This window comes from Canis lupus, chromosome 17 (genome assembly GCF_048164855.1).
Source record: "Canis lupus baileyi chromosome 17, mCanLup2.hap1, whole genome shotgun sequence".
Lineage (NCBI taxonomy): Eukaryota > Metazoa > Chordata > Mammalia > Carnivora > Canidae > Canis > Canis lupus.
The window spans coordinates 21963737-21983938 of record NC_132854.1 but is presented as its reverse complement, the minus strand read 5'-3'; the positions used below and the strand labels follow the sequence as shown (position 1 = coordinate 21983938).

The 20202-nt window shown below is 35.5% G+C and overlaps 1 pseudogene; it reads right to left on the bottom strand.

The window, feature by feature from the left end:
• Window positions 1-697: 697 nt before the first annotated feature.
• LOC140607753 (SWI/SNF-related matrix-associated actin-dependent regulator of chromatin subfamily E member 1-like) overlaps window positions 698-20202 on the bottom strand; it is a 53988-nt pseudogene continuing 34483 nt past the window's right edge.

Below are 20202 nucleotides of genomic sequence, written 5' to 3'. Positions count from 1 at the left end.
ACAACTGAAGCGATGGGTAGGGTGTGAATTAACTGAAGGACATTGACTGAGGATCATGTGACCTGTGACAAACCGCAAAGAAATTCAACAGTTAAGGATTGCATAGAAAAAGAATGACCATCCATGTGGTTGAGAAGGGAGAATTAAAGCGTAAGACGAATGCCAGAAGAGGGTGGTATCGAATAAACCAAAGCAATATGCTGTCATTTTTTTTAAAGATTTTATTTATTTATTTATGAGAGACACGGAGAGAGAGAGAGAGGCAGAGACACAGGCAAAGGGAGAAGCAGGCTCCACGCTGGGAGCCGGACGTGGGACTCGATCCCTGGTCCCCAGGATCCCGCCCTGAGCTGAAGGCGGCGCTAAACCGCTGAGCCACCAGGGCTGCCCATGCTGTCATTTTTATTACTGTTGTTATTTTGAATATTATTTTATTCAGAGGCAGTGGTTTAATGCTCACTTAGTACAAAGTGCTTCTGAAATATCAGGCAAGGTGAAAGTTGGAAAATTTTCCCTGGACTTAGTGCTATGAAGAACAGTGATCTGGAAAAGAAGAGCTCTCTAAGTAGAGGGGAGAGTTGACAGGATGGAATGGAGTGACGATTGAGAGCATGATGAAGAGATTTCCTTTCTTTCTTTTTGTTTTTTTGTTTTTTTTCATTTGAAAAATAATACATAATAATACATAATGCAACGTTTATTCTTTCTTCTTGTCTTCTGGTGAGGGTCAGCTGGTGGCTCCTCACTGTGGTGCTATTGCTCTCGGAGACAGTGTTACTATCACTGGGCTCTTCCTCAACCACTCTGTCGGCCCCCTCCTGCCCGCTGGCCTTGTCTTCAGGAGTAGATGTGCCTTCCTCATCACTCTCATGGCTTTCGTCACTTCATCAGGATGCTTTCCTGGTGTCTCTGGGCCTCAGTCTTACTAGCATCTGGCTCCTCCTCAGGAACCACACTGCTCTGACTGCCTTCGGCTTGCTCTGCTGCTTCCTCCTTTTCCTCTTGCCTTTTGCAGGCCTGTCCCTCTGCCTGTGCAATTCCAGGGGCAATTTTCTTCCATATCTACCTTGATTTTCAGACTGAACAATATTTTTGAGTTCATTGTTAAATGAATCTGTCCTTTCCAGGAATTTCCTCTTCTTTTCTGGGTGCTGCTCCTCTATTTGAAGAAGTTCAGCTTCTAGTTTTTGCTACTAAGGACTGGTGGTCCAGTCACATTCTAGGTGCTGTGACAACTGACCAAACATCTGGTCCCATACTTTCACTGGGCATTTCACTGATGAGGCGATGATCTCTCTGAAAATGGATGCTTCACTAAAAAGCCAGTATCATAATCATCTGCATCTTAAGCTAGCTGAATGCTCATGCACGGTTCTCCTTTCTCCGTGTGAGACTGTCTCTGTCAACCTTCTTCCTCCAAAGCAGCTTCTGTATGACTTTCTGCATTTCTGTAAGCAAAGTATGCAGGGGAATTATGAGAGGTCTTCATAGATTCATTGTACTCTACCCTTTCTGCTTTGTATTCATTTAAATATTCTTGTTTTTCTTTACCAGTGAGATCTTGCCACATGCCACCAATAATCTGGCCAATCTCCTACAAGTTTAGGTCAAAGTTGGAAGCTTTTACTTGGTCCCAGAATTTTCTGCTGTACCTCATGTAGGGCATCAGTGTATTATCTGGTGGCTTTGGGTGTTTTGATCTTAATACCAGAGGATACATTGCCTGGCTGTAGGTGCATGGGTTCTCTCCCAGACTGTAGTTGTAGGTGAGATAACTGCATGGATGGTATCCCACAGACCCTGGTGTGGTGGGAAAACTGGTGTTGCAGGAGTGAGGGTGCGAGGTGGAACATAAGATGGTCTTTCTGACACTTCAGAAGATTAAGTTCACAGTTCTGTAAGCCTGAATCTGAGACACAGAGGGTAGAAAAAGCATCCACAGCTCCATCCTCGTTTCCCTTTTATGATGATGAAGTTATTTCTTAAATTGGGCCTGAAAGGTAAGAATGCATGGTAGTAGTTGGGTAGTAAACTGACCTAGGAAAAAAAGGATTTTTTAAATTATTATTAATGTATTTATTTTGCCTTTTAGGTTAAAAAGATTCCAGCCTGTTTCAGCACCAATGGAAAAGATAAATAATAGAATGTAATAGAGAGGAAAGTGATTGATCTGGCCAAGGAAGAGGCAGGAGCAGCTGAATGCAGAATTTCTTTGTTCCTGAGAAGTACAAAGAATTCCTAAAAGTGAATGTTTAAAACATTCGGACGTCCTTTCTAAATGTTCATACAGATTAATTCACTAAATCCATAGCCATAGGAGGTAGAAGCATGGATAACCCCATTTTACAGATGAGTTAAATAAGTTGTCAAAAGCCAATTTTGCAGGTAATGGAACCAGGAATCAAACCTTGAAAGATGGGGGCATCTGGGTGGCTTAGTTGTTGAGCACCTGCCTTTGGCTTGGGTCGTGTCGGTCCCAGGGTTCTGGGATCGAGTCTGGCATCCGACTCCCTGTGGGGAGACTGCTTCTCCCTCAGCTTATGTCTCTGCTTCTCTTTCTGTGTCTCTCATGAATAAATAAATAAAATCTTAAAAACAAAAATTCAAAAGACAGACTCCAGCGTCAATTGACTAGCCACTACCCTATATTATCTCTCTATCTGGTCTTATCATTTTCCAGCTAATCTGTAAGAACTCTGAGGGAAACCTGTCTCATGCTTCCCCTGGTTTTCAATAAAGACAAATTTAATCTTTGTAATGAAATACCTATGCTTATTCCAATATTTTAGATAAACAAAAGTTTAAGGGAGATGAGAAATGCCTCAGTTTTATTTTATAGTACATGGTAAAGACCAATTTGAACCCAAATTGGTCTAAATTTAAAGCCATTGACCTTTTCCCTCACCAACATGAATGATTTTCAAGTTCTCATGGTTGAAAGCTACTCTCCTGCTGATCTGCTGATCGCAGTTACTCCAACATTGATCTCTCAAGCCTGCTTTAAAGGAAAGCTTTTCTTCGCACTCCCCTTTCCTCTCTAGAGCCCACTATGCTAATTCAAATTTGTTGTCCTCATGAGTGCTCCCTAGCACCCCATACCTATTTCATTCACAGCACACATCTTTGCATTATAATCATCTGGTTAATTATGAAACAAGATAACTGTTAACACTTTTTTTTTTTTTTAAATGAGAAAGGCCACCAGCTGCTACAGAGTAGTCTTGTTGAAAATAACCTGGAGCAGATCATGTAGATTATCAAACATTACTTATTTTGGTGTCTCAGCTTTATGAAGGCATTGCATAGAGCGTGTATGAAGTTCTAGGACTTGGACAAAATCAAGAAGGATTGCCTTGAATTGATCCAGCATTATAGTAACACTTTGTGTGGAGAAAGGGTGCCATGTCTCATGTTCTTTGGGAAAGAAGACGACCCCCCCCCAAGTACACCAGAGGAGGTTCACAGGGTGGGTAGTGTACTCGGAGCTGGTGAAGAGGGCTTGCTGATTCTTGTGGGGATCTTAGCCTGTTCTAAGGCTGGAACTCTTCTGAGGCTCACTAATATTTGCCAGGTAATAGCTGAACATGGGGGAAGGTGGTGAAAAATAACCAAGCTAGTCCTGACTTAGAGTGAGCTGCAGCGAACATGGTCCATCTTCTTTACTGGGCAGGACCAGGTCTAGAAAACATGTACTCTTTGGCAGTAAGAAACAGTGACAAAACCCTAGCACTGAAAACCACACCCTCACTCCCTTTCTACAGACTCAAGTTTTTTTGGGCTAGCCTGTGGCAGGACATCTTAAGAGCTTAAGGGGTTAATCGGGAAAATAAGGATCATTGCTATAGTTTATTACCTAATAGTTAAACTGGGCAAATGGATTCTCTTTTGCTAACTCCTACTCCAGTGTGTTGAGGACTTTGCTAATTCGTTTTTGCCACTCCTGTATCGCAAATGTTTGCTCAAAGTGGAACTTAACTGTGTATTTAATACAAAAAACTGTAAGAAGCATAGCACATGCATTTTTACTTTTGGTAGTAGGCTCATGTGAATGTATCTCTAAATAATTACAGTAACTATTTTATGGTACTTTAGCATTAAGCTAGGAATGTTAAAGATATTACCTTATTTGATATTTATATAACTCTATATGATACGTACTGCTACTTGTTAAAATCTGAGACTTAGGCCTTAAACCACATGGCTAGAATCACATAATTAGATATTTATAAAATCAGTATTGAATGAAACTTAAAATACAAGTAGTTCAGTTACAGAAACTCTACTCTTAATCCTAAATATAATTTTGTGCCTTGTCAAAAGAACTAGGCTGAAACCATTTTAAGTGAATTCTGTGTAAAGTAAAATCTCCTTCATTAACAATCTTTTAAGCATAAAAGACTTGTATTTTCCCATAGGTAAATTATAAACATGGAATAAAGATGAGTCAGGAAATTAATATTAGAATTTCAACATTGCTTCAGAACTGTGATTTTTGGAAATATACTTAGTAACTTCAATAACCTATTTTTGATTTTGCATCAGTTATTTTGGAAGAGACACTATGGTTATAAACTGTGTAATTTGAAAATTAATCTTAGTGAGTAGTGAATAAACAACATTTATTGAGATTTACTTGAAGGAGTACGACATTATTTAACTCTTTCCAAGGCCTCTCTTTCCTAAGCCATATACACAAAAATGGAGGAATTATACAAATAAGAATCGGATGGTAGCATAGAAGTCTACCCTGAATTGAGCAAATATAATAAAATTATTTTTGTATAAGGTCTAAAGATGTATTACACATGCCCCCTCCCTATCCCCTTTACCCCATCTTTCCTTCTCCTTTTCTCTCCCTCTCATATATAGGGTATGGGTTCCATACAGTGCATGTGCCCTTGCAAAAGTCAACCAGCTGCTGTTCTATCTTCCCTCATTTTCAGGAAGAAACATATCACACAGTGTTTTGGATTAGAGTGTGTTCACCAGGAAGATTACTGATAACTGAAAATTATAATTCAGACTAAGATAGAGGAAAAGTTAATTAGACATGAATCAATCATCCCTTAGAAATTACATAGTTTTTCTTTTACTGATTTCTTCCTTTTCATCTCTGTCCAATCTTTCAGGCTTTCCCATTTTTCCTTTATTAAACACTGAATCATGAGTATACTGTAGACACTGTCATAGGTACTTAGCTTTTGAAGAGTTCAGGTTGAGTTAAGAAGGAAAATATATAATCAAATACATTGCAAAAGTGGGTAAATTGTTTTACATGAAGAAAATATTGCACAGTAGATTTTCAATTGTAGCTCCTAGTATTTCAGACAAGGAGGTGTTATCCTAAATCGGTGCTGTTTGACAATTGAGCACTAATAAAAAGAAATAAAAGGTGGTGATTTTAATTCAAAACTACCATTTAAATTGTTATATTTTGGATTCTAGAATCTAAGAGCTAAATTTCATCACCTTCCAAATTGGAAGGAGATGTTTTGGTCAGGCAAATCCAAGGAAGAAGTTTTAAAAATATCTTTTTTCTAAAAATAACTGTGCCAGGGCAGCCCCGGTGGCGCAGCGGTTTGGCGCCGCCTGCAGCCTGGGGTGTGATCCTGGAGACTCGGGATCGAGTCCCACATCAGGCTCCCTGTGTGGAGCCTACTTCTCCCTCTGCCTGTGTCTCTGCCTCTCTCTCTCTCTCTCTCTCTGTGTCTATGACTAAATAAATAAAATCTTAAAAAAAAATAACTGTGCCATATTTTTCTATTCCAATGATTATTCTAACGGAGAAATTTTTATGATGTTTAATAAATTCCATTACCAACATTTATACAACACTATATATCTATGATGACATCCTTTCTGAAACATTTTAAAGTGAACTAATTAGTTTGATATTTTCAATAAAAATTATTTTGAAACATTTTGAAAGCATGCTTATAGCAAATTAGTGAAGACTAATTCTAACTAGATCAGTCTCCTAATGATTAATTCTGTGTGCTTCCCAATTAAACTAGGCCAATACCAGAGTTTTTTGATTTTCAAATTAGTTTTGACATAATGCCATATGTATTTTTTTTTAATTTTTATTTATTTATGATAGTCTCACGGAGAGAGAGAGGCAGAGACACAGGCAGAGGGAGAAGCAGGCTCCATGCACCGGAAGCCCGACGTGGGATTCGATCCCGGGTCTCCAGGATCGCGCCCTGGGCCAAAGGCAGGCGCCAAACCGCTGCGCCACCCAGGGATCCCCATAATGCCATATGTATTAGTTTGTCTTGACAAAGTACCACAAATTGGGTGGCTTAAACACTAGAAATTTATTGTGTCACAATTCTAAGGTGTTGAAAGGATTGGTTCCTTCTGAGGGGCATAAAGGAAGGATATGTTCTAGTCCTTTCTCCTTGGCTTGTAGATGGTTCTCTTGATATGCAAAAGGTGTTTATGTTCTAGGCCTTTCTCCTTGGCTTGTAGATGGCTCTCTTCATATGCAAAAGGTGTTCTGTATGTGTGTTTTTGCACAGGTTTCCATCTCTTATAAGGATAACAATCATAATTAGGGCTCACCCTATAGATCCCTCCTTAACTAATTGCACCCACAACATTCTATTTCCAAATAAGGACATTTTCTAAGGTATTGAGAGTTAAAACTTCAACATATATTTTGTTTTTGGTGGAGGGGGCTCTAAGTAACCCATAATACCATCAAATTTTGTAATTCAATCCTTCTTTAAAAAAATATGGGAATAAATTAAAAATACTGTCCTGATCTTTGATTCTTTGGATTCTCATTAACATAGGAACAACAAATGAGCATTTTTACAAAGTATACTTTTGACCATCTGTAAAAGATCATAAGGCATTTTTTTTCTACAGTCTCCCTCGTACCCACATGGACATTGGTAGTTTAGTTCTAATGATTCAATATGCATTATAATATCAAGAGGGTCTTGATTGTTATGTTTTGTGCCTGGCAAGGGAGATAGGGTAGTGGGGGTTATCACGTGTTGGCCGACTGAACAAATTACATTTATTTATTTATTTATTTATTTATTTATTTATTTATTTTTTAAGTAAGCTCCACATCCATCCTGGAGCCCAAATTGGGATTTAAACTCAGGAACTTGAGATCCAGACCTAAGCTGAGATCAAGAGTTGGATGCTCAAACAACTGAGCCACACAGGTGCCACAACAAAATACTTTTCAATTAGTTTTGACTCTGGCAGATTATTTCCAAGATTATTTCCAGATCATTACCTTCAAAATGTTCTGTAGGGAACATTTTGCCTTTTCTTACCCCACCTAAATTTCAAACTTAGAAATTGCAGTAAGTATATACATAAGTATAAAACAAATAATAATTTTATGTGTTAATTGAAGCTCTCTTTAGGCAGTTCTAGTTATTTTTGGTGTTTCTACCACATTGGTTTTATCATCCAAGTTGTAGAAACCTTCATCTTTGGCAATGTATCTCTCAGGATGGAAGTTGAAGATATAAAAAGGCCAACTGGAAGAAATCAGAGGCTGCAAGAGACCTGGAGGTTGAACTAGGCCTGGGGCTCTTTCTCCCTTCATCCTGACTTGCTGAGGAAGGCAGTTTTGTTCAGTCTGATGTTGTACTCAACTCTTTCTCCCAGTTTATGCCTCCTCTTAACATTTTATAATTGCATTCAATATTATTTTTAAATCCTCTTATTTATTCTCAATTCAATGTCTCTATGATCCCTTTTCCTATAACTTTGTTCATTTATATATATATAAAATATTTCAGAAAACAGTACTTATTACAACTTAAGTAAACTAAAATTAAGACAAAGGACAAAATTAAAACATTTTCCCAGGCTCTTCAGTGTGGTATGTAGTCTTCATACTGACCCTAATTGAATGTATCTAAAATTAAGCCTGAGCTTTAATGCCTGGATCTTCTGTAGTTTCAGAGCATGAGTTGATTTGAATTCATGTTCTCATGTTACAGAGCCTGTCAGGGATGAGATTGAAACCTTACACATTCACTGTTTGAAGCATGGGAAAATTGCTTAAGTTCTCTAGATTTTAGTCTCTTACCTACAATATAAAGATAATAATGACTATTTCATAAGTTTGTGCAGGAGTTAAGAGAGATGATAAATGTAAAGTACCTGGAATGTTGCTGGTTTTCTGTAAGCACTTAATAAGATGACCACCATTATTGTGTATACAAAAGTCTCAAAAGTTGTTCTCTCCATCTTCTCAATACCAACCATCTAGGAACATTCTCTATAGTAAGTCATTTTATTACCACCTCCAGGCATATAAATTATCCTGTGAATCTTCATTTTAATTCCAAAGGCCTGATCTTCACTTGCTTTCCTAAAAACCTTGTATTTTTCAATATGGGTGGGTATTTTTCTCTCTAAGCCTCAGTTTACACATCTATAAAATGGGGGTAATAATCATGTCTAACAGGACTATTATGACTGATTTTGAAAGCAAATTACAAAGCATGATACACATTATGCATTGATGGCCACTTTTGCACTAGTAGTGTCAAAATAACAACGTTATCAAAATAGAGTTTGAGTTATAGATGCAGCCAGACCTACCCAGAAATACTGAGAAATATGTATGTGCCTACTTAGCAAGTGTAAATTACTAAATGCAAGCTCTCCACCAATCAATGCAATTTCATTGGGTATTAATCTAGTAGATTAGACTAAAGTTAGCATTACAATTCAAACCATGTGTGCTTATCTATATAATTATGAACATTTCAAGGCTAATTCCTCCAAAATGACATTTCATCTCTCACATATATATATATATTTTTTAATATATAAATGGTTACCAAACAAATGGAACACACATTTGAGCTTTGTCCGAGTTTAGACATCAGGCTTCGAACCTTGAATCACTGACGTATAATAGACTAATATATATAAATATGAGGCTTATTATCATTTTAAATACAGATGCTGTTATGTTTTTAATACTCAATAGTACAATAAGTCATTTTTATTATAGGCTGGGATTTTGAATAACATAACTTCTCTCCTAAAAACTAGAAAATAAAAAAAAAACTAGAAAATCAAATTTTCTTACTGAGTAGAAGTGGTATTAAATATGTCTTTCTTCTTCATATATATTTTAAGTTTTGTTTGTAAAATCTATCAACAGTTCTAAAGTAACATTTCTAGGTATAGACATACTCAGTGATCCTTGAAGATAAGCTATAATTGACGAAGGAATTAAATTCAGAAATATCTAGTAAACATTTGTGAAAAATGATTATGTATTTACAGTTATTTTATTAACTTGTATAATGTTTTTTATTGAGCAAGAATGAACTTTCCCAGGTTTTTTTTTCCAGGTTTCAAAAAGAAGGGTTAAAAACTGAATTTATTTCTGACACATATATATCAGATATATATACATGTATATAAATATGTTTTTTAAATAATAAATTTATTTTTTATTGGTGTTCAATTTGCCAACATACAGAATAACACCCAGTGTTCATCCCGTCAAGCGGCCCCCTCAGTGCCTGCCACCCAGTCACCCCCACCCCCCGCCCTCCTCCCCTTTCACCACCCCTAGTTCTTTCCCAGAGTTAGGAGTCTTCCATGTTCTGTCTCCCTTTCTGATATTTCCTACCCATTTCTTCTCCCTTCCCCTCTATTCCCTTTCACTATTATTTATATTCCCCAAATGAATGAGAACATATAATGTTTGTCCTTCTCTGATTGACTTATTTCACTCAGCATAATACCCTCCATTTCCATCCACGTCAAAGCAAATAGTGGGTATTTGTCATTTCTAATAGCTGAGTAATATTCCATTGTATACATAAACCACATCTTCTTTATCCATTCATCTTTCGATGGACACCGAGGCTCCTTCCACAGTTTGGCTATTGTGGACATTGCTGCTAGAAACATCGGGGTGCAGGTGTCCCGGGGTTTCATTGCATCTGTATCTTTGGGGTAAATCCCCAGCAGTGTAATAGCTGGGTCGTAGGGCAGGTCTATTTTTAACTCTTTGAGGAACCTCCACACGGTTTTCCAGAGTGGCTGCACCAGTTCACATTCCCACCAACAGTGTAAGAGGGTTCCCTTTTCTCCGCATCCTCTCCAACATTTGTTGTTTCCTGCCTTGTTAATTTGCCCCATTCTCACTGGTGTGAGGTGGTATCTCATTGTGGTTTTGATTTGTATTTCCCTGATGGCAAGTGGTGCAGAGCATTTTCTCATATGCGTGTTGGCCATGTCTATGTCTCCGTCTGTGAGATTTCTGTTCATGTCTTTTGCCCATTTCATGATTGGATTGTTTGTTTCTTTGCTGTTGGGTTTAATAAGTTCTTTATAGATCTTGGAAACTAGCCCTTTATCTGATACGTCATATGCAAATATCTTCTCCCATTCTGTAGGTTGTCTTTTAGTTTTGTTGACTGTATCCTTTGCTGTACAAAAGCTTCTTATCTTGATGAAGTCCCAATAGTTCATTTTTGCTTTTGTTTCTTTTGCCTTCGTGGATGTATCTTGCAAGAAGTTACTGTGGCCGAGTTCAAAAAGGGCGTTGCCTGTGTTCTCCTCTAGGATTTTGATGGAATCTTGTCTCACATTTAGATCTTTCATCCATTTTGAGTTTATCTTTGTGTATGGTGCAAGAGAGTGGTCTGGTTTCATTCTTCTGCATGTGGATGTCCAATTTTCCCAGAACCATTTATTGAAGAGACTGTCTTTCTTCCAATGGATAGTCTTTCCTTCTTTATCAAATATTAGTTGACTATAAAGTTGAGGGTCCACTTCTGAATTCTCTATTCTGTTCCATTGATCTATGTGTCTGTTTGTGTGCCAGTACCACACTGTTGATGACCACAGCTTTGTAGTACAACCTGAAATCTGGCATTGTGATGCCCCCAGCTATGGTTTTCTTTTTTAAAATTCCCCTGGCTATTCGGGGTCTTTACTGATTCCACAGAAATCTTAAGATAATTTGTTCTAACTCTCTGAAGAAAGTCCATGGTATTTTGATAGGGATTGCATTAAACCTGTAAATTGCCCTGGGTAACATATGTTTTTGACATATATCAGAGTTTCTGACATATATGTATCAGAATTATATATGAATTATATATGATATATGTTTTATAAATATTAAATATAACTATGTATAGTATAAAACTTTGAGAATCAAAGACACTTCAGAACAAAAAATGGAGAACCAGCTTACGCTAAGAGTATGAAGATAAGAGTATGACTTAGTAGATATTAACAAAGGAAAAGAGATGTAGTCTAGATGGCTTATAAAATTAGGTCAATTCATTTGTTAATTGCTTTTTCTTTTAAAAGGTCTTTTGGGAGACTTTAATATAATAGTTATTTTAAGAATAAAATACCTTTCTTCTCCCATTCTCATATTTGATCATTAAAATTTTTAGTATCAAGGGAAACTTACCATATTGCACTTTGAATCAGCTAAATTATATGAATAAATTATCTGTAACAAAGAGCTCACATGTTTCTAGACATAATATCTTTCAAGTTAATGAACTCCAAAATAAAATATGATTTGGAATATATATTATATGCTACTTATTTTCTCTTGTGTTTCAATGGTCTGCATGGGTTATTAGGATATGTAGGTCCAAAAATGGGATGAATTGTTTTGGAATTTACCATAACATATTTAATCAACATGCTGAAGGAGGGTATTAATCTTCTGCTAAAATTATTAAGAATAAATATTAATGGTAACCATGACAAAGCAAATATAGATGTTTATTTATAGTGGTATCTTCCTAGAGATACCATATGTAACAAAGTTTAGTATTAAAGATATAATATATCTATTATGAAAACCCATATTGAGATATCATTATAATGAAGAAATAAAAAGATTGAAAATAACTAAATCTGTATATATCTATCATTAACATTATTAAATTATAATTCATATTATTATTATTTTTTAATTCATGAGAGACACAGAGAAAGGAGCAGAGACACAGGTAGAGGGAGAAGCAGGCTCTCTGCAGGGAAACCGATGTTGGACTTGATTCCAGGAATCCGGGATCAGGCCCTTAGCCAAAGGCAGACACTCAACCACCAAGCCACCCAGGTGTTCCCATACTATGTGTTTAGTAATATATCTGCTTTAAGTAGTTCCTCACTTCCTGGATTTAATCTACATGCTGTCAGGGACTCTGCTGTATCCTCTGTTGTGTATCCTAATCACGTAGATTAGGAACTAAGTCAATATGCAATAAAGGCAGATAATTAACATTCCCATTGTTAAAAAATTAAACAAAAGTTTATAGAATATACAATATGAACAAGTTGACTGTTAATAAAACTATTTGCTAGCATTATTTAGAACTTTAATGAACTGTAGTTATTTAAGAATATATATCGTATTTTATAATATGTACATATTTTAAAATTTTAGCCATAAATTACAATTCATAGAAAATGCATTTAGGGTCCCTGGGTAGCTCAGTCAATTAAGTGTCTTCCTCTGCTCAGGTCATAATTTCAGGGGTCTTGGGATGGAGTCCCATGTGGTCAGGTTCCCTGCTCAGTGAGGAGTCTGCTTCTCCCTCTTCCTCTGTCCTTCCCCCTGCTAGTGCTCTGTCTCTGTCTCTCTCTCTTTCAAATAAATAAATAAAATCTTTAAAATGCATTTGGAATTAAAAATAGGATTTATAATTGACCTTAGACTTGGCTCATTTTGTGCTGTGTCTCTTTTTTGGCTCTTGTTACTCCTCTTATTGTAGATAATAGAAAATAACATGGATATTTTTATCATGAAAGTGGCTTCTCTAGTTATTTTTGTCTTTTAAGTGACAGATATTTGTACTGTTTAAATGGGAATAGACTGTCTTAGGAATTAGTGAGTTCTTTTTACTGGAACTATAAAAAATAAAGCTGGGAAATATATAATTATGTCCTGGATATGCTGAAACATGATTCATACATTAAATATGAAATGGTATAGAAAATGGTTTTCAAATTGTAGTTCATGAATTGCTAGAGATTTTTTTCTGGTTACTAAGGGTCCTCTGAGGGAATAAAGGAAGGGCCAAGAAGACAATGTTTTGGGCCTACATTTATGTTTTAAGCAGGACAGATTGATACTGACTCTTTTAGGTATGGGGGTTCCATAAAGATTTATCCTGAGTAAAGTAGTGCACGGTTATTTAAGCTTAATAGCCACAGTATTAAAGACTCCTTGAGGTCCTCTTAAATTGGTGATCCCATGATTCCACAGATATACAAAATAAAGGTATAATTTGGTTGCATATATAAGCTATTATCATTTTCCTCTTTGAGTATATATTCCCCTCCTTAAGGAATTATATTACCCCTCTCCAATGAATCATAGAAAATTTAGGACTTAATAACACCCTTAATTTGGAAGTATTTTTGAAAATATCTACTTGGCTATATTCATAGAAACATTAAATATCTTTACACTGAACTATGTATAAGAGTCAATTACTGGGACGCCTGGGTGGCTCAGCGGTTTAGCACCTGCCTTTGCCTCAGGGCATGATCCTGGAGACCTGGAATCGAGTCCCACCTCAGGCTCCCTGCATGGAGCCTGCTTCTCCCTCTGCCTGTGTCTCTGCCTCTCTCTCTCTCTGTGTCTCTCATGAATAAACAAAATCTTTAAAAAATCAATTACCATAAAATATATATAGTCATCAGTAAAATGGAAATATATATGCACATATTTGACAATGAATGAAAAGATATTCTAAATCGGTAATAAAGAATTTTAAAAAGGTAAAGTAATTATACAACACCTTCTATTAAGGTAATATGTGGAAATATTATTCATTTTTAGTGGTTGATTTTTGAACAATTTCAAAATTATAGAAAAACACAAAGATTTTATTTTTTTTTAATTTTTTTATTTATTTATGATAGTCACAGAGAGAGAGAGAGAGAGAGAGAGAGGCAGAGACATAGGCAGAGGGAGAAGCAGGCTCCATGCACCGGGACCCCCGTGGGATTCGATCCTGGGTCTCCAGGATCTCGCCCTGGGCCAAAGGCAGGCGCCAAACCACTGCGCCACCCAGGGATCCCAACACAAAGATTTTAATTATTTATTTGTTTGTTTGTTTATTTATTTATTTATTTATTTATTTATTTATTTATTTATTTATTTTTAGCACAGGGCTCATTCTTGCATTTCTCTCCAACCATACGCAGCCACTACAAAGATTTTTTCTTAAAATGTTGAGAATATATTGCTAGGTTGATGCCTTATCAACTCCAAATTCTTTAATATATCTCCTGTAATTATGTACATGGCTGTGACAAAACTACAGTACAAAGTCACAATCGGAAAATTAATATTGATATACCATATCCATTTCATCCTTAAATCCCACTCAAATTTTGTCAGTTACCCTTAATTATTTTTTGCAGCAAATTGATCAGATTCAGAATCATTCATGGCATTCACTTGTCATGACTCTTCAGTTTCCTTCAAACTAGAATAGTTCTCGATGTTTCCTTGAGTTTCCTGATCTTAAATCTGCTGAAGTATAAAGCAATTATTTTGTAGACTGTTTCTCCATCTGAGTTTGTTTGATGCTTCCTCATGATTATTTTTTCCAGGAATATCACAGAAGATGTGCTGCATTTTCTTCGTGCCTTATTAAGTGTCATGTGATTTTTATTTTTTTCCTAAGACTGATGATGATCAGTTTGACTGGTTAGTGAAAATATATTCAACAGGGCTCGCCATTGTAGAGTTACTCTTTTTTTTTAAGTTTTACAATTGACAAATATTTTGTAGACAGGTACATTGAAACAATATAAATAGCTAAGCTCCTCATCGAACTTTTGATTTATTCTCTTTATTTGTTTTAATACGGGCTTATGATTATTATTTTATTCAATGAGTTAAAATTAATTAATATTTATTTGGCCAGAAGAAGAGCCTCTTTAACATTTTCAGAAAGAGTCTATGATCTCTTCTCTTGGTCAAGTTCTAACATCCAGCTCTGGAAACCCACTCTAGCCTTCTCTGCCTCTCCAACTCAGACCCACTAGTCCATGGGCCTTCAACACTGTGTGCCATTTCATAGATTTAAGATTGAATTGCTTAGTATGGTAAAGGGAAAGATGGGGGAAAAAAGAGGAAAAGAAAAAATATCTTTTCTTTATTATTTAGAATGCTATTTTTTACTGATTTAGAAAGTTAAATCCTTTTTAAAAAGCATTTTTGTGTTCTTTTAGAAACCAATGATTATAATGATAGTGTCTGTGGTGGTGTGTCTGTAGGTGTGTGCATTTTCTCCCAATGAGTAGGTGTGTTGCAATTGCGAATATTCTTTTATTAAGATTTATAGAGAACTAATTTTTAAAAAATAGAAAAATAATACCATGGGGTCAAATCTGAAATATTAGCCATTAACCTACTGCTCCTATGGTAATAGAACTCTATCCCATCTATAGTCTAAAAATACTAGAATTATCTTTGAATTCTCTCTTTCCTTTATCACCTACAACATTCTTATGGTTTCATATTTGCAGTATTTTACATTTACTTTTTTGTTATTTTATAGTTTTAATTGAATTCCTGTTTGTTAACACAGTATAATATAGTTTCAGGTGTACCACATAGTGATTCAACTGTTGGCTACAATGCCTGGTACTCGTCACAGGTGCCCTCCGTCATCCCCATCCTCCGATTCCCCGTCCACCCCCCCCACTTCCTCTGGTATTTTTTTTAATTTATTTTTTATTGGTGTTCAATTTACCAACATACAGAATAACCCCCAGTGCCCGTCACCCATTCACTCCCACCCCCCGCCCTCCTCCCCTTCTACCTTCTGTGTTGTCCTTTTCATCCTTCTTTCCCCTAGTTTGCCACAATGCCACAAAATTGGTCTTCCTCCTAAAACCTTTATGCCTTTATCTTGCACTGTGATGCCAAATTACTTATCTTCTGCTCCCCAGAGCCAGAAAAATAAAGGCATTCAACAACTTCTAGGATCTCTTTTCTAACCTACCTTTTCAATCTTTTCTTTTCCGCTCTTTCCTTTTAAAATGGGTCACTCCAGCCAAAGAAAAGATGTATTGTTCCTTTTGGAAACTCTCAGATTTCCAGATCTGTACCTTTTCACTTTCTTTTGCACATGGCACTCCCTCTTTTAATACTCCATTCGCTCAGCTCTTCTTCCCTAACACTTAAAGCCTACGTCAAAGTAACCTCCTCTATGAAATTTTACATGACTTCCCTAAGTCATCCAGCTGCATCTTTGTAAACAAATCGCCTATATTATTTCCTTTTTTTTATTGCCTATATTATTTCCTACCATGCATTTTATTTTTTAATTTATCAACTGTTTTACACTTAAAGTGTGCCAAACAGTATTTTAAGTGCTTTACAAATAGTAACTTAATTCTCAAAACAACCCTATCACATAGGTTATTGTTAATATAATTTTAAAGATTGGAAAACCAATCTTTAAAAAACCAGAGTTTTTAAACAATGCCAACCTACACAGTTTAATTATTGAGACCATGTATTTAAATTTTATGCAGTGTGACTGAAGTCATTTATAATTTTACCTCTTTTACAAATATATAAAGGGAAATCTTATGTCATTCACTCCCCTCCAAACAGAACCTAGTTCACTGCATTACATTTATAAGGTATCTTATAAATATTTGTTTGATAAGCAAAAGTGCTAACGTTTATTGAGCATACATTATGGGGAAATACTATTACTATTAATTTGCATTTATTAGTTGATTGATCCTTCAGTAGCCTGTACAGTAGGTACTATTATAACATCTTAAAGATTAAGAAACTGATATGAAAAAAGTCTTAAGCTCCTTATTCATTATTTTCATTGGGAAGTACAAATTGGTACATTTGGATATGTGATCTTCAAGTCTTAAGTAGAATGTTTAAATCTTAACAGCTTCAATAGTTTGTTTTAGACCGGCAATAGCCCAGCTATGTAAATTGGGAAATTTATACCTATTCATAAATGGGGATACTGAAGCTCAGACAAGTGGCTAAATTGACCAGGATCACATATTTATAATAAACACATCTTGGATTTTAATTTATCTTCTGACTCTCAAATCTAAGAGTTTCACTTTGCCCTTTCAACTCTCACATTTTCTCCACAAAAGAATAAAATGAAGGGAAAATGGTGCTCTCACATGCCCTCCTCAAGTTAGCCTTTGAGAAACAAAGACCAGAACATGAGCAATGCCTTAGCAACCTAGGAAAACATTTCACCATGTTCGTGGAAGAAAATGTAGTCTCTACAAGAGTACAAAAATGTGAAAGTATCTTTCCTCCGCATACAGAGCATCAGTCTGTAACAGACAAGTGGCAGACTTCTATGAGAAGCTTGAACAAACATTTTCTATACCACTGAGCATAGTAAAGGCTTAAAAGGAGTGAAAATAAGTTCTATCCAAAATAATAAAGGAAGTATCTATAAAGATGTGATTGGTTGTAACATCTATTTCTCAGAATTTTATTTAACAAGTCAATTAAATTGATGAATAGGGAATAACTCGGCATTTCCTTAAGATAGTCTTTGGAAAAAGAAAAAGCATACCCAGACAAATCAATTTAATTGTTAAAGGAGAATGAGAAAGGAAACTATACAAACAATGCAGCAGAAACAATGGACTTGAGTTGTAAACTTTCTAAACTTAATAGCTGTTATAATTGAAAAATTCAAATTAAAGTTGTGGCTTAAGAGATTTTTAAAAACACAATATCAACCTTTTACAAGTATTAAATATAATCTAACAGTAATAGTTATTTTTAGCATATAGTCTACCCAAAGTCAGAGGTTTATGATACACTCCCATTAAAAACACTCCTCTTTGTAGAGATATGTCTCAGAATGTGAAAGTGGCTATAATCAGTTATTGTATATTAAATATTCAATGGAAGGAGATTGGCATTACATTTCTATTTATCTTTTATCTATCTTTAACATTGAAAAACAAAAGTAGAGTTAATATTTATTTGAGAAAGAAGCCTTTTCTTTTTTATCCTGAACAATCTTATTCTCAAATCTAATTTAGATTAGATAATCCCCTGCTACATGGACACTTAAACAATGAAGGTGTTTCCTAATTTTTTTGCTACCAAAGAACACTATATTATTTTTCTACCATGATGAACATGAGCAAAAATACACATAATTCTTCAATAGTTGGAACTGCAAAGACAAAAAATCTGATCATTTAAAAATTTTAATAGATAGTTAAAAATGCCTTTTCAAATATATTTCCTTAATTAATATTCTATTCAAGTACATGGAAGTGCTCATTTTAAACTCCCTCAACAATATTAAATAAGATATAAGCACATTTTTACTTTTTAAAATCTATTGGATGAACACTCATATCTCCATTAACTCCATACTATTTTCAATTCTATGCCCTAGATTATGAATTAAGTTAAATATCTTAAGACTATTTACTATCAAATTATATTTCTTCTTTGGAGAAGTGTTTGTTTATATATTATACTCACTATTATTTAAGACTACTTGTCTTTTTCATTATTTTTAAGCTACCTTTGTAATTTCTAGATATTTCTGTTTTTAATTTACATATATTACAATTATTTTCTGACTAATTTTAAAAAGATATGCTGTGCAAAAAGAGATGGTTTTGTCTTTTTCACTGTAATATTTATGATGCTTAGTCTTTTTTCTTGTCATATTGTTTGTTGAGTAAATTGAGGTATTTAACTACTTGAAAGCATAATGTTGATATGGTACTGCTTATAGAGTGTATTTGGCCTACTTGGGGGTAAAAAGAAGTCATTATACCATAATATAAAGTGGTTTTTCAAAAGTGATACAACTTTTCAAGAGTGTGATGGAGAAATATATATTTACTAAACAGTCATTAGATGAGGTAGGTCTGTGATCCAATGGCTTTCAGTTTGTAGAATTCACCATTCCCCCCAAATCTTGCAATGTGTATGTGTAAACTTTGGAGAATCTATTTTAAAATGGAATTTTAGTACAAACCATTAGTTCTTAAAGTTTCTTTTCAAATGACATTGAGAATTCTAGTAGAGTTTTTTGGGTCCTGGTGTTACTTTGAACATTCCATTAAAAAACTTACATCAAACTTGACTAATGATTTTAGGATATAGATTATTTTTACATGAACCAGTGATTTCATATAGGAATTGCAAAATGGTTAATTTATAATTGTCAATTTCTCCATGGTTTATCATCACCTATGTGGTTATTTCAAATAAAACTAATTTAAGAATGTCACAATAAACATCTGATCTTTTAGTCATAAACTTTTTTTGGCATTAATTAACTAATTTATTTATTTGCAGGGGATTGTCAAATGATCCATTATTGAAATTATTTTTTGTTGTATTCTTGATCTGGGCATTCCGTGGCACCACCATTTATGCTATCCACGATGTCATGAGGGTGGTGGCCATCAACATTGCAGCCCACAGATTGGGCAGGCCCCTGGATCTCTTTAACGGCTTCAGAGAGTTCTCTGGCTAAAGATCAGTGCTGGATCTTTTGGACAATGTTGCCAATCTCATCAAAAGTGATATTTCCACTGTGATTAATATTTTTCTGCTTCTTTCTGTCTGTCTCTTGGTGTTTCCTAGAAGAAGAGACTGAAGGCACCACTGATTAAATGAGCCAGATTGATGGGCTTGTCTCTTCTGAATGGTCAATTTCACTGTAATCCTCAGACGGCTTCCAATAACCAATGGCCTTGGCAATTTCATCACCAGTCTTTTTTAGAGACAATCCCAGGAAGCCAACCTTCCCAGCCAGGGCAGAAGTGGCACCTATTCCCCACTGGTATACCCCAGGTTATGACTTTGATCTGGTTGGGGTCAAATTTAGGCAGCTTGCTGGAGGCGATTGGTGTCAATTAACCCAGATTATGGACCACCAAAGGCAGTGGCACCTTTGCCTCTTCTGAGCCAAAGGCCCCCTCTTTTTTGGTATTTAAAAGATTTTAGGAATGCCTGGGGGGGCTCAGCGGTTAAGCACCTGCCTTCACTTCATGTTGTGATCCTGGAGTCCCAGGATCCAGTTCTGCATTGGGCTCCCTGCATGGAGTCTGCTTCTCCCTCTGCCTGTGTCTCTGCCTCTGTGTGTGTGTGTGTGTGTGTCTCATGAATAAATATAATCTTAAAAAAAAAAAAAAAAGATTTTAGAGTAACTAGTTTGTGCT